The following is a 13,915-nucleotide window of genomic DNA, read 5'->3' as shown; positions in this document are numbered from 1 at the left end:
TAACCTATTAAGATGCATTTTCTTTAACTAAAACAACAAATAAAACCATTCAAAGAATATCTGAAAAGTCAACACAACCCATCTCATTTACATTTCAGAAACTTGCGCTAGTGTTTCGGCATCCACACCTGTTTTACAAATGGAAATGAAGGAGATAAAAGCTGGAATGCTGAGCTGCAGCCCACCGCCTGAGGCTGGAGTTGAATGGAGGGTAAGATAACGGCAACCTAAGCCAAGACTAAAGTGTCATGGCATATGCACTGGCCCGCTCACGTAGGAATGCATGCGTGCAACAAAGGGCAGACTCGACAGGGGTCTGGCTCGAGCACAGTTTACAGACCATCTGCTGCGGCCTCATCTTCCTACCACTTCAGCACATATAACAACACATGCACACTCACACAAGAGGCCTGAACAGACTGTCTGATGACCAAGAGGAAGCTAAATGAATCATAAATGAGCCTATCTAGCAGTAAACAATGACTGTTTACCAATTAACACAGCACCTGTTTCAGAGAGAGAGAGAGAGAAAGAACGGATCAGTGCTAGCCAGCGCAGTCCTCTAAACTGCGATGCACGGCTGCTAGAAATGAAAGAACAGACACTGACAGCCACAGGGAGCCACTTCACATAAAATCATGCGCTTCATTAAAACATTCAGATTTTTAAAAAAATAAATCCATTTCTAAAATTCAATTGTTGAGAGCATGATTTTAAACCTTAAAGTTAATTTTAGCTCCAATCGGCATTACAGGTTAAAATATCAATACTGTATGTATGTATGTATGTATGTATGTATGTATATATATATATATATATTTATTTATTTTTTTTCAAAAATAATTTTTTTATGTTTTTTGCAAGGAGTCTTTTATGCTTAAAATACAGTAAAAAAAATGTAATAATGTGAAATATTATTACATTTTAAAATAACTCTTTTCTATTTGAATATATTTTAAAATATAATTTATTTCTGTGATGCAAAGCTGAAATTTCAGCATCATTACTCCAGTCTTCAGTGTCACATGATCTTCACAAATCATTCTAATATGCTGATTTGCTGCTCAAGAAAATTGAAAACAACTGTGCTGCTTAATATTTTGGTCTTACTGGATCTTTGATGAATAGAAAGTTCAAAAGAACAGAATTTATTACAACATTACAAATGCCTTTTGATCAATTTAATGCATCTTAGCTTAATAAAATATTCATTTCTTAAAGAAAAATCGTACTTACCCCTAACTTTTGAACGGTAATATAAATCTGAAAATAAAAATGACTTTTGGCTAAAGGAAAATGGTAGATATTTAATTAATTACTTACTTAATGGTAGATACAATGCTTACTAAAAATCATGCATTTATAAAAAAAAAAAAAAAAAAAAGAATAAATAATGACGTACAGTAATGTACTTTTTGTAACAGTAATGTCCTTTTTGGAGTTCAGCAGCATCCATCCCCACTCACTTTCACAGTATGGTTTAAAATGGATTGAAATGGTAAACAAGTGAAAAAAATAGCACAGGTTTCACCACCACAGACCTCAAAATGAGCAGTTCTGCAACAAAAGCCTTTAGTTTGGTTCATAGGGCAGGATGCCATTCACAAAATAAGACTCTAATCTAGAATAGCGCATTACATTGAACCAAAGTAGCAAACAATGGCATGAAAACAAATACTACTAGTCTAACTATCCCACATTTCACCTCAAACAACGTCCACATTGCTTCTACTGCCCCACGGTTCTCTTTTCAATCATTTTACCTAATAAAATAGCACTAACCAGCACTCTAGTTCACTCCAGAGACCCCTGACCCCGCTCTTACTACCCACAGATACTCTAATAGATTACCTTCCTCTCTAAATGAACTTAACGATCCATGACCCACACGCTCTCCCCTCCCCTCCATCACCTGGCTGTACATTAACGTTAATGTGGCTCTTTAAGCTAGACTTTTCCCATGAATATAGATAGAGGTGACCCATTTATGCTATTCTAGGACCAGCAACCTTTTCCCAATTGTAAACAGAAGCTTTAAAGTTCTGAGCTCACCATCCATCTTTTGGCTTCTCTCTACCTCGCAGCGGGAGAGTGACGAGCACTCAAGGGTTCATTATGAACAGGCCTTTCACAAGCCTTCTGCCATTGATCCCGGTGCCAGTTCACACACTCAGGAGGCTAACGAGAGGCCTTTGTGCCCACTGAGCGTTCAACAATCACCCATCTTCATGACCAGGACAGGGCTGAGCCAGTTAGCAAACCATAATGTGCCAAGCACGATGTCACCGCTGACAGATCTACTCCAGCGATCTTCAATACATAAGGCTAATATGCAAATGGGTGAGCTAATTACATTTAGAATAACATCATTACATTACGCTGCCAAATATTGCATCATGCGTGCGTTTTGGTGCGTGTGTTTTTCCAGACGCACTGCTTACACACTAAAAAGCACTTATGTAGATGAGAAATGAATTATAGAAATGCGTTATACTTGCAAATCACATCTTTTTGAGTAAGTTCATTTTGCCCTATATAATCTTGCACCAACTAATATGCATGCATGACCTATATGTTTATTGGCGCCATGAAAGTTAATCCAAAAATGAACATTTGCTGAAAATGCACACACCCTCAGACCATTCAAGATGTAGATGAGTTTGTTTCCTCATCGGAACAGATTTGGAGAAATTTAGCATTACAAAACCAATGGATCCTCTGCAGTGAATGGGTGCCGTCAGAATGAGAGTCCAAACCGCTGATAAAAACATCACAATAATCTACAAGTAATCCACACGACTCCAGTTCATCAATTAATGTATTCTGAGGTGTAAAGCTTGTTTGTAAGAAAGAAATCCATCATTAAGGCATTATAACTTTAAATCATTGTTTCTGGCCGAGATACGAATCCACAATAAAGCTTCCTACAGTGAAAAGGTCCATACCCTGTTGTCCTCTCATGTCAAAATCCACTGACACATAACTGTTTTGGATTATTTTCTCTTGTAAACGGTGCTTGATCTGTGCATATGTCTCTCCTGATTCAGACAAGACGACTTTTTCAATGGAGAAAGCAATATTATGTAATGATTTACTCATTTTTTAGTAATGTTAGTAATGGTCTGAAGTTAAAATCATCTTGATGGAATTGTTTCTTACAAACACACAGCTTTATGCTTCACAAGATGATATCTGATGGATTGGAGTTATGTGGATTATTGTGATGTTTTATCAGCTGTTTGGACTCTCATTCTGACGGCACCCATTCACTGCAAGTGATGTAACCACACATTTCTCCAAATATAGTCAGATGAAACAAATTCATCTATATCTTGGATGACCTGAAGGCGAGTACATTTTCAGCAAATCATTATTTTTGGGTGAACTATTCCTTTAACTAGGAATTCATATACAGACATAACACTAAGTAAACATATGCCACATAAAGCAGTATATTTCTATATAGAAAGCCCTCTGACAGTATGTTTAACTACTGGAGAGAATGTTTACCTAGTGTAATGTATAGCCCTAGCAAGAAGTGTGTGTGTGTGTAATAAAACAACATGAGAATGAGCCACAGACACACACATTCCTCTCGCGCTAAGTGTGTTTATCAGTGTGTGCTGCTCCTATGGAATTCTCACACATGGAACATCTATCACATGCACAAACCCTAAAACATCCCTGAAAGAGAAACAAAAATGCTTCATTTTCAACATCTGTCAAGATAACGCCCCACTGACATAATAAATCTACTCACATAGAACAGGGTCCTTATAATGTAAAGACCCAGGGTGCATTCTTGAAATGTATCTGTGATCATTTTTAAGGGTTCGTCTATAGCATATGCATCAGACAGATGTGAGCATTGCAAGTTAACCCTCTATTGCACAATGGATGCAATGAGTATTCATGATTAAACATCCACCTTTTTATCATGTAGTTAATTTGATCACTCTGTATTTCACAGTTCCTAACTGTACAGTACATGCCATTACATTATATAATGTTAATATACATTACATATTTGAGCAATTCAAATTTGAGTTGATAATCACACATGTGGCACAATGCCACTTGATGACTTCAAGTTCACCAGCAACAGTCAATAACACTTTAAACAGCCTACTATATAGAGCAGTGTTACCCACATAAACACCTTCACCACATGACACTACATTAATGCAGCAAACATGGACTAAATAACATAAATGCAACATAAAAACTTAAATATAAAACTAATAACAAAAAAAAAGACATTTTTAAAGAAACAAAACTGTGCCAATACCAATTTCCCCATAAATAATGAAGTGATTCACACATTTTACAGTGATGAGATCAATTCTATAATAATAATAATAATTTATTTAACATTACTTTCGTAATGCATGCAGGATGAGGTAGAGGGTTAAAAATAGTTCAACTTTTAAAACGCGTCGCGAGACCCTTGCGGTACGTCTATTTATTTAAACGCAGGAACAAACTCTTAACATTCAAACGTCCACATCTGCGATTTCAGTCCAGTCTTGTTTACACTCTCTGTAAAATCTCACACGCAACAGTTAACGTACTGTCTCAGATTTTGCGCGCTTCAAAATGAAACCACCACACACGACAACACTATAGAATAACGCCTCAGTATGCATACTAACCCTTTTGCGTCCAGTTGCGGGTGGCTGTTACATGCGTATGGATTCAGAGTAGCCTACTGCAGAAATAAATCCTACTAATGTTCCCCACCGCTCCGCACAGCAGCACCTCGCGCACCGGCTGCGCGAGACACAATAGGATTAGCAGAGCGCTGTCAGTCCCTCCCCTCACGCGCTCGGTGCCACTACGCTGTTTGTTTGGCGTGCAGCTGCGTGACGTCATACACACCGATGAGTGAATGGAGGACGCTGTTGTTCATTTACTTTATTGCATTTATTTCATATCTTTGTGTATAAAGGCTCACCTTTTAAAAACGTTGTATTTTTAATTATACAACAACAGCAATCTAACTTGTATTCTTCTCAACTTTGTGTTCTTCTTAAGAAAGACTGGGCTAAAGATTTGTATTTTTATTTTTTTTAATTACATGTACAAATATAGCATAGCAAGCATTTGAGTTGAGTTATGTATTTAATATTTTAGTGTTTATATATGCTTATAATATGCTGTTTAATACAAGTGTGATAATTCCCAGTGTGATAACATTACATACACACACACACACACACAAACATTTTATTTTATTTTATGTTGTTGTTTTATTTTAATTTATTATTTATTTTATTTTATTTCATTTTGTCATTTTATTTCTTTATTTTTACTATTTATAATATCAGTTTGCGTTTGTTTTATTTTAAAATTTAATTTGATTTCATCTGTCATTTTGTAATTTAATGCCATTTTACTTTATTTTTGCATTTTAATTTAAATTTGCTATTTAATTTTTTGACTATTTGTGATGTCAAGTTGCATTTCAGTTTGATTTTATTATTCAATTTTGGTTTGGTTTGTTTCATTTTGTCATTTCATTTCATTTTTTTAATTTTATTTCCATTTCATGATATTTTATTTTAATTTTATCTTAGTGCTTTTCAGATTCAGTTTTTATTTTATTTACCATTATTATTTAGAATTACTTTTATGTGAAAAATAATGGTGGAATTCATTTTATTTTATTTTATTGTATTTTTATTTTATTTAATATTTTATTTTATTTATTTTATTTTATTTTATTTTATTTTAGCCAAGACCTTAACACATTCATTTATACACAATCATTCATTTTATGGTCATATGATTTTACTATTATTGGTGGGTTAATGTTTATCCATACAATAAAATGATGAGGGAATAATAAAAGCTTATTAGCCCTCCCATAAATAAAAAGGTAACTATACTTACCAAAGTAAATTTGTATTAGGGTAAAAGATTAACTTATTACATGCTAGAAATTTGTTAAATGGAGCATATATTTCTTTTCAGGATGCAAATCATAAAAACTCTCTAGTCTAGTCATCTTGACCTCCTGACACACACACACACACACAAACATTTTATTTTATTTTATGTTGTTGTTTTATTTTAATTTATTATTTATTTTATTTTATTTTATTTCATTTTGTCATTTTATTTCTTTATTTTTACTATTTATAATATCAGTTTGCGTTTGTTTTATTTTAAAATTTAATTTGATTTCATCTGTCATTTTGTAATTTAATGCCATTTTACTTTATTTTTGCATTTTAATTTAAATTTGCTATTTAATTTTTGACTATTTGTGATGTCAAGTTGCATTTCAGTTTGATTTTATTATTCAATTTTGGTTTGGTTTGTTTCATTTTGTCATTTCATTTCATTTTTTTAATTTTATTTCCATTTCATGATATTTTATTTAATTTTATCTTAGTGCTTTTCAGATTCAGTTTTTATTTTATTTACCATTATTATTTAGAATTACTTTTATGTGAAAAATAATGGTGGAATTCATTTTATTTTATTTTATTGTATTTTATTTATTTAATATTTTATTTATTTATTTATTTTTATTTTTTATTTTATTTTAGCCAAGACCTTAACACATTCATTTATACACAATCATTCATTTTATGGTCATATGATTTTACTATTATTGGTGGGTTAATGTTTATCCATACAATAAAATGATGAGGGAATAATAAAAGCTTATTAGCCCTCCCATAAATAAAAAAGGTAACTATACTTACCAAAGTAAATTTGTATTAGGGTAAAAGATTAACTTATTACATGCTAGAAATTTGTTAAATGGAGCATATATTTCTTTTCAGGATGCAAATCATAAAAAAAAACTCTCTAGTCTAGTCATCTTGACCTCCTGACACACACACACACACACGCAAACCCAAGTGCTATCTGTCTTGGCTGACTCCCTGTTCAGTCATCTATACAGCATTCCCTGCATTTTTCCCATTTCCCTGATTTAGAAATGCACACCCTCCTTCCTCAGGATGTCCTGAACAACTGCTCCAGTATTTCTGATCTTACTCATCTTTGCATTCAGCATGAGTAAACTGATTAGCAATATTTTTCCTCCTTGAACAGCGGGTCTGTGCGTGCCATGTGTCCCTCCAGTAAGTCGGTTAGTAACCACTGACCCAGACAAACTCTTATTCATCTCATTAAATTAAATGAGATCTTCAAGATGGTGGTTTGATAGTATAGTAAATCTCAGAGCTAACGTCTGTCACGCATGCTTGTGGGTTTAACACCAACTGCACTGACATAATCAACTGAAGGTCTTTATTCAGATGTCGGTGGAGTTTAGGAAGCTTTTTCCACGCAGCTGTCCGGAGGCATTCACAGGCTGCGCTGTGTGAACGGATTGTTATGCAAACACACTTTGACTCCCGAAAGAGTTTCCAGTGTGCATTGTCTTCTCTCTTTTTCTCTCTTTCCTCGGAGAAGAGACAACAAAGTGCCCATATAACCTTTTCAGACATGAGTAACAGGAAGAAGTGACTTGCCTTCCTTTAATGCAACAAACCCAGTGACCTCATTTCTACTGTTTCTTCCTGTTTACTCCTCCATAACATCCAGGACGGGCCAGACGTGCTGTGCTGCGCGTGTTTTTTGGTGACCACCAGAATGCAAATAATCAATAATCATGAGTCGAAAGGGAGATCTTAACTAGTCCACACATTTACAACCAATTTAATGTTTAATACAGCAATAAAAGAAATACTTTCGACCAATGGGATCTGACTGTGGGTGGGGCTAGCTAGTGTAATGCTGCAAAGTTCTAAATCAATGTGTCCCAATTATGGCTTCTAAAGGGACAATAACTTTGATTATCATGAAAGTGATTTATTGCTTCCTGTTTTAGAAATGGTGTTAGATCTGATCTGATGACCCTGTCATGAAAAAATAGAGTCTTATATAACCCATTATATTGGTTAAGATTTCCTCCACAATGTAGAGGAAAAGGCTGCATTCAAAACTTTTCACATTACGCTTAACCCTTTTTGCATTCCACTACTCTACTTTTCCATTTTATTTTCTAGGTAAGCATGCACTAGATTGGCATGTTTGACTATTGCACTGTCTTTTGACACTATTCTGAAAAAATGTGCCACTCAAGTTCAAATAACTTTTTCAACACAAAAATGTGTTCTGCATGAAAGGCCGCTTAAGTGTCTTTTTAAAACACAGTTTAAAGCCTCTGACTTTTTAATGCTCAGGCATCACAATCACAGAATTGAATTGAATTGAATTATTTTATTTTATTTAAATTAATTTAATTAATAATTTAAATAATTTAATCTTTATTTTTTTCAACATGACAGAAATTTTGAAAGATTAACAGAAAAGGGTAAACAAAGACTAAAAACTAACACTAACTAGCTTAAAATTGACATTAATACTTATCTCTGTCGATACTATTCTGCCGGATTCCAACAGTGAGTAATTAACAGACAGCCAATCATAATCAGCTTCAATGCTTACCTTATTAAATATTCATGAGCTTTACACAGCCACAGCTACTTTAGTTTTTGCATCTCTTGTCCAGTCATTGGGTTTCAAGTGTGCGACAAATTGGTGCATGAAATCTGCGCACAAACTTTTTCACGAATATTGATTCTCGTAATTTGCAAAAAAAAACAAAACAAAAAACGTATGAACAACAGAAGCCACACATATACACAAAAACAAAACAAAAAGAAAATCATATACTCTGGGTGAATTTTAGACATATATTTCATTTTGAATATATTTCATCACCTGCGAGATTTCTTTGTATAACAGCAAAGATACACGTATGCACAGCTACATGTGAAAAATTGAGACACAAATACTAAATAATTCACGCAATTATTAGTCAATGAGACACAATGTGATTAACCTCATAAATGTGTAAATAACAACTTTTAACTCTTAGTTAGTTGGGTTAAAATGACTTTTACAATTTCAAGCATGAAAACCCCAAAACATTGATTTTTGAGCACTAATATACAGTATATGACTGGCTAAAATTTGCATACGAGCCCAATAGTGACTGGTCCTTCCTGATTCAAGCAGTAATGTTAGGATGTGTACAGACTTTAATACAGTTCTGCAGGGGGTTGCCTGATACTGTTGTCTGTTGTCAGGGAATCAACTCTGTTGCCATGGCAAAGGAATGAGGTGGATTGTTTACAGTAATTTCCTAGTATGTTCTATTGAACTAGCAAGCCGCAGTTCCATGACTCCAGCAAACAAAACATATTTCACCTTCTCTGCTCTTTCTTTCCAAGTCTCAGTCCTATAGCAGTGCTTACGAGCTCTAAGGGACAAACTCTGTCTCCTAGCACTAATGTGGCATGAATGATTGATGCTGTTGCATGGAAAGCTGCACTCTGAGTCCAGCGACACACTGAATCAATTCTTGTAGCTGCCATACCGATATCATATCACAATAGATTATTCAGCATTACGTCACTAGATCTCAGCTACTGCAGTTGCAGATCGTGACCTTCGTAAATCAGTCTTAAGGAGCGGAATGAAGGATTAGACAAACTCACAAACAGTCTGTTGTGTTCGGGCCTAATAACCTTAACTTGGATTTACAACCCATGTCAGGGCTTACACAGTAAACACGTCTCCATTAGTCAAAGCACATAAAACTATTTCATTGCGGACTGTGTGTAGTACGTCTAAAAATAACCGCATTTAATTATATAAATAAACCAGGTTGTGATCTGGAAAGCTTATCGTTTGAGCGCAGAGACCACCCTCTTCTTGCGATAGCTGACGAAACCGAATAATGCACAACTTTGGACTCACCATTATGATAAATATGAAACATAATTGATGGGAATTTGATGGATTGCCTGTCCAACAGCCCAAGCATGCTGTCAGAAGATAACAGCCATTTGGAAACGAGATCTTAGAAAGTCATGGAATAATTCCTTCACTTGACTAACATGCAATGCATTTGACTCTGTGCTTTTTATGATGTATGATTGAGAGAGTTAGTGCATCCATTTTTGCTCTAGCAGTTGAACAGACATGAAATAAACATCCTCAGTTTATGTAAACTTCATAATGGTTTTGGGATTTTTTCACTTTTTTTGGAAGAAAACTGCTTTTCTAAAGGTTAAGTCACACTAGACTTCCATTCATATACATATTTTAACATTTTAAAATGATTAAACATTAATATTATTTAAATATGTTTGTAATAATATCAATAATTAACATGAATATGATTACATAATTATAAATATTAAATATAAATTCTGTTAATATACCAATTTGAATTGATTAATTAAATAATTAAGAAATGAATAAATTATAATTTAAAAATAAAAAATGTTAAATATTTATCCATTTATATTTATTATTTATTAAAAACTTAAGCACAAAAGTGTAACATTACATCACATTGCATAGGTTCACTGCATGTCCATGTAATTTTACATGCTCAATTCCTAGTTCATTAATATGAATATGCTTAATATGATTACATAATTATAATCACTAACAAATTTTATGATGAATAAAGTACTATAAATAATAATAAATAACCAATTAAATTATATTAAATAATAATTTAACAATATAGAAAATATATTCATACAAATGTCAATATTAATTAAATATTTTTATATAAAAATATTAATTTATTTTTATATAGATACATATTTATTTATATATTTATTACATTTATCCTGTTGTCCAAATTCACTGCAGGTTCAAAGCAATGTTGCATGCTCAGTAATAGACAATAAATAATTTATAGCCTAACCCATTTAATTATATTAAATCATTTTTATTGAACAATATTTAAAAATATATATTTATACAAATATCAATATTAAATAAACAGGGTTTTTTAAAATGTATTATTTATACAATTTATCCTGTTGTCCAAATTCACTGCAGGTTCAAAGCAATTTTGCATGCTCAGTTCCTAATTAATTAATATTCATATGATTAAATAATGATAACCATTAACAAATAGACAATTATTTAAAAAATAATAATACATAGCCTAACCCATTTAATTATATATATATATATATATATATATATATATATATATATTTTTTTTTTTTATTATTATTTTTTTTTTATTGAACAATATTTAAAAATACATATTTATACAAATATCAATATTAAATAAACATCAATTTTTTTAGATTTATTATTTATTAAATTTATCCTGTTGTCCAAATTCACTGCCGGTTGAAAGGTAATGTCGCTTGCTCAGATCCTAGTGTGGCGGCACCTTGATGCTGATTACTTCTTGAATTGACACTTATGTGACAGATGGGTAATCAAGTTGTACCATAAAAGAAAAGTTATTATCTTGTAAACCACATGGCTTTTATTCACTCTTGCCAAAGGTAAGTGCACTGATTTGGTCATGTAGGTCAGATAAGGCGAACGATTAATCACAGTCCCTGCTCTCCACCAATCAGCTGCACAGATAACACAGGCCATTGTTTCTGTCAGTAAACCCAATCAAAGGCACTATGTCAATCTCACACTTCTCTCTGGGAAAACATAATAGGAGATAAACCAAGTACTACACTGAAAGCGAAAGATAGCAGGGAGACTTCATGCTTGTCAGGAGATTTGACCAATAAACAGGATTATATCTCCAAAGGTGGCCATTTTCATTCTCCCAAGTAAATGGTGCTATTCTGTTGTCGACTGTGAGAAGTTTCTCCATTCGCATTCCTAATCTACTGACCTTTACAAATAACACTTTTGGCAGAAGGCAGCAGGAAGTATTTAAAAGTAACAGATAATAGATAGATGATAATAGGTGTTTTACGTTAATATAGTTTCAAAGGAAAAGGTAAGTCTTCTTTGACAGTCCTCTAATTAAAGTCTTTAAGAGTCTATCTCTGACTGCAGTGAAATAAAAGGGTCAGAGTTGCAGTCAGACAGTCTCTGGGTCAATGTCTGCGTTTGAGGTACCCTGAGACTTTAACAACTCAAAGCCCACACCATCTGCCACTGATGGCATGGAGCGATGGGCAGACAGGCTCTTCTGAAGCGACTAGACAACCTGTCACGCCACAGGACTCTGACAGGAAGCAGAGTGCAGTTTCATGGGAATAAAAAAAGCAATGAGACCTGAGGTTCTGGACGGAGGATCTGCACCAAAATCTGAACACTCCTCCAAAATAGATTATTCCCTGAGAATGCAATTCCATGATGCATTACAAAAAGCTGGTGGAAAATGTTGACATTGTTGATAAATATAATGCATTATTTATATTTCAGTAATTTTATATTTACACTACTATTTATTTTATTTTTTTTAAGCAATGAATACTTTTATTTAGCAAGGGTGCATTAAACTGATCATTTAAATGACAAAGACATTTATAATGCTACAAAAGATTTCTACTTCAAATAAATGATGTTCTTTTGAACTCTCTCTCTCAAAAAAACAAACAAAACTATGTATGATGGTTTCACTAAAAATATGTAGCAGCACAACTGTTTTCAAGATTGATGATAAAAAGAAATGTTTCTTGAGCAGCAAATCAGCATATTTAGAATTTAGTATTTAGCTTTGCGTCACAAGAATTAATAACATTTTAAAATATATTCAAATACAATACATTTATTTTAAATTGTAATAATATTTCACAATTTTTCTGTTTTTAATGTATTTTTAATTAAATAAATGCAGCCTTGGTGAGCATAGGAGACTTCAAGAATCAAAAGAATCAAAAACACTTGTAAAAAAAATAAATAAATAAATATATATATATATATAAAACATATCCTTCTAAACGTGAAGGCGTGTATATATGTTTACACTGTAAAAAGTGATAAGTTGACTTAACTTAAAAAAATTGAGAAGCCGTTGCCTTAAAATTATTAAGTAAATAATAAAAAATAAAAAAAAAGTTAAGTGAACTTGACAATTCACTTAAATTATTATTTTTTTTATTATTATTTACTTAATAATTTTAAGGCAACGGGTTTCCTCAATTTATTTAAGTTAAGTCAACTTATCACTTTTTACAGTGTATGTACTGTATGTCTCTTTCTGTGCATGTCTATGGTCCAGCGTCTCGTCAAATATGAGCTCGTCTGCTTTTTAATGAGTGACCTGAGCTATAAGACGGCCCAAACCAGGTGGACCCAAACAAAAGGGTCATAGTGAGCAGCAATTACTGTCACATACCTTCTCCAGAAACGCCCCCTCACCCTTAAACGCTCCATTATGTGCGTTCCCATCATTGACTTCGCTAATCCCAAAGATCAACAGCCATTTTATTAACAAAACAGCCACATAAATAAGCCCATTGTTACGTGGAAATCATTTTGTGGTCGCACCAACAATGCAAAGATACAGATAATGATTTACTTTCTTATGTTCCTCTCTAAACAGCATTATGAAACGTCACAAATATTTGATTTAGATGCTCACGACACACTAAGGAAGTGCCAGGAGTTGGCAGGAAAAAGGACAATTGGTGTATAGCATTGTTTGCACAGGATAGACATAACATATTTCATACATCCTGGTCGAGCTTGAACTCCTCTCAGCTACCATGAAGAGTTTTTAAAAGCCTAAAGGGAGCCGCTAAGAAATATTCATGGAGATATCAAGCAAATATTAATGGGTTGCACAACACATGCTGTACAGAGAGCATCTGAGGTTCTCAGAGACAGCTGAGATCCATCAACACATCTGACAACATCATGATGAAGAAACACAGAAACTGGGACTGTTTTGAGGAAAAAGAGAGTGAGAAAGAAAGCAGAGACTAATTGTTCATGAAATTGTCTAAACTCATAAATAATGTCCTATTTAGAGAGACACAAAGGGCCCAAACATGCTTATCACTACAAATAAAACCACTCTGGCATCTGTGAACGCTCAAAATTAATCTTCAGTTTATAGAAAATGACTGGCCTAAATTATTCATGTTGTCACACT

General features: G+C 33.3%; 1 protein-coding gene across 5 annotated transcripts in view; it reads right to left on the bottom strand.

Annotated features, from left to right (window-relative positions):
* The window catches only part of arhgap24 (Rho GTPase activating protein 24), a 123,529-nt gene that overhangs the window by 19,068 nt on the left and 90,546 nt on the right, over window positions 1-13,915 (bottom strand). Inside the window, exon 1 of one of the 5 annotated variants that reach the window (XM_058758731.1) lies at window positions 4,653-5,547. The exons of the other annotated variants lie outside the window; for them this stretch is intronic. The gene's annotated coding sequence lies outside the window, so the exon portion shown is untranslated. Of the gene's footprint in view, window positions 1-4,652; window positions 5,548-13,915 lie in introns of those variants that run through there. 5 annotated transcript variants of the gene reach the window in all.

The sequence above is a fragment of the Onychostoma macrolepis genome, chromosome 21 (genome assembly GCF_012432095.1).
Source record: "Onychostoma macrolepis isolate SWU-2019 chromosome 21, ASM1243209v1, whole genome shotgun sequence".
In the NCBI taxonomy this organism is placed as follows: Eukaryota; Metazoa; Chordata; class Actinopteri; order Cypriniformes; family Cyprinidae; genus Onychostoma; species Onychostoma macrolepis.
The sequence above is the reverse complement of the archived record's forward strand: the minus strand, read 5'-3'. Positions and strand labels throughout refer to the sequence as shown.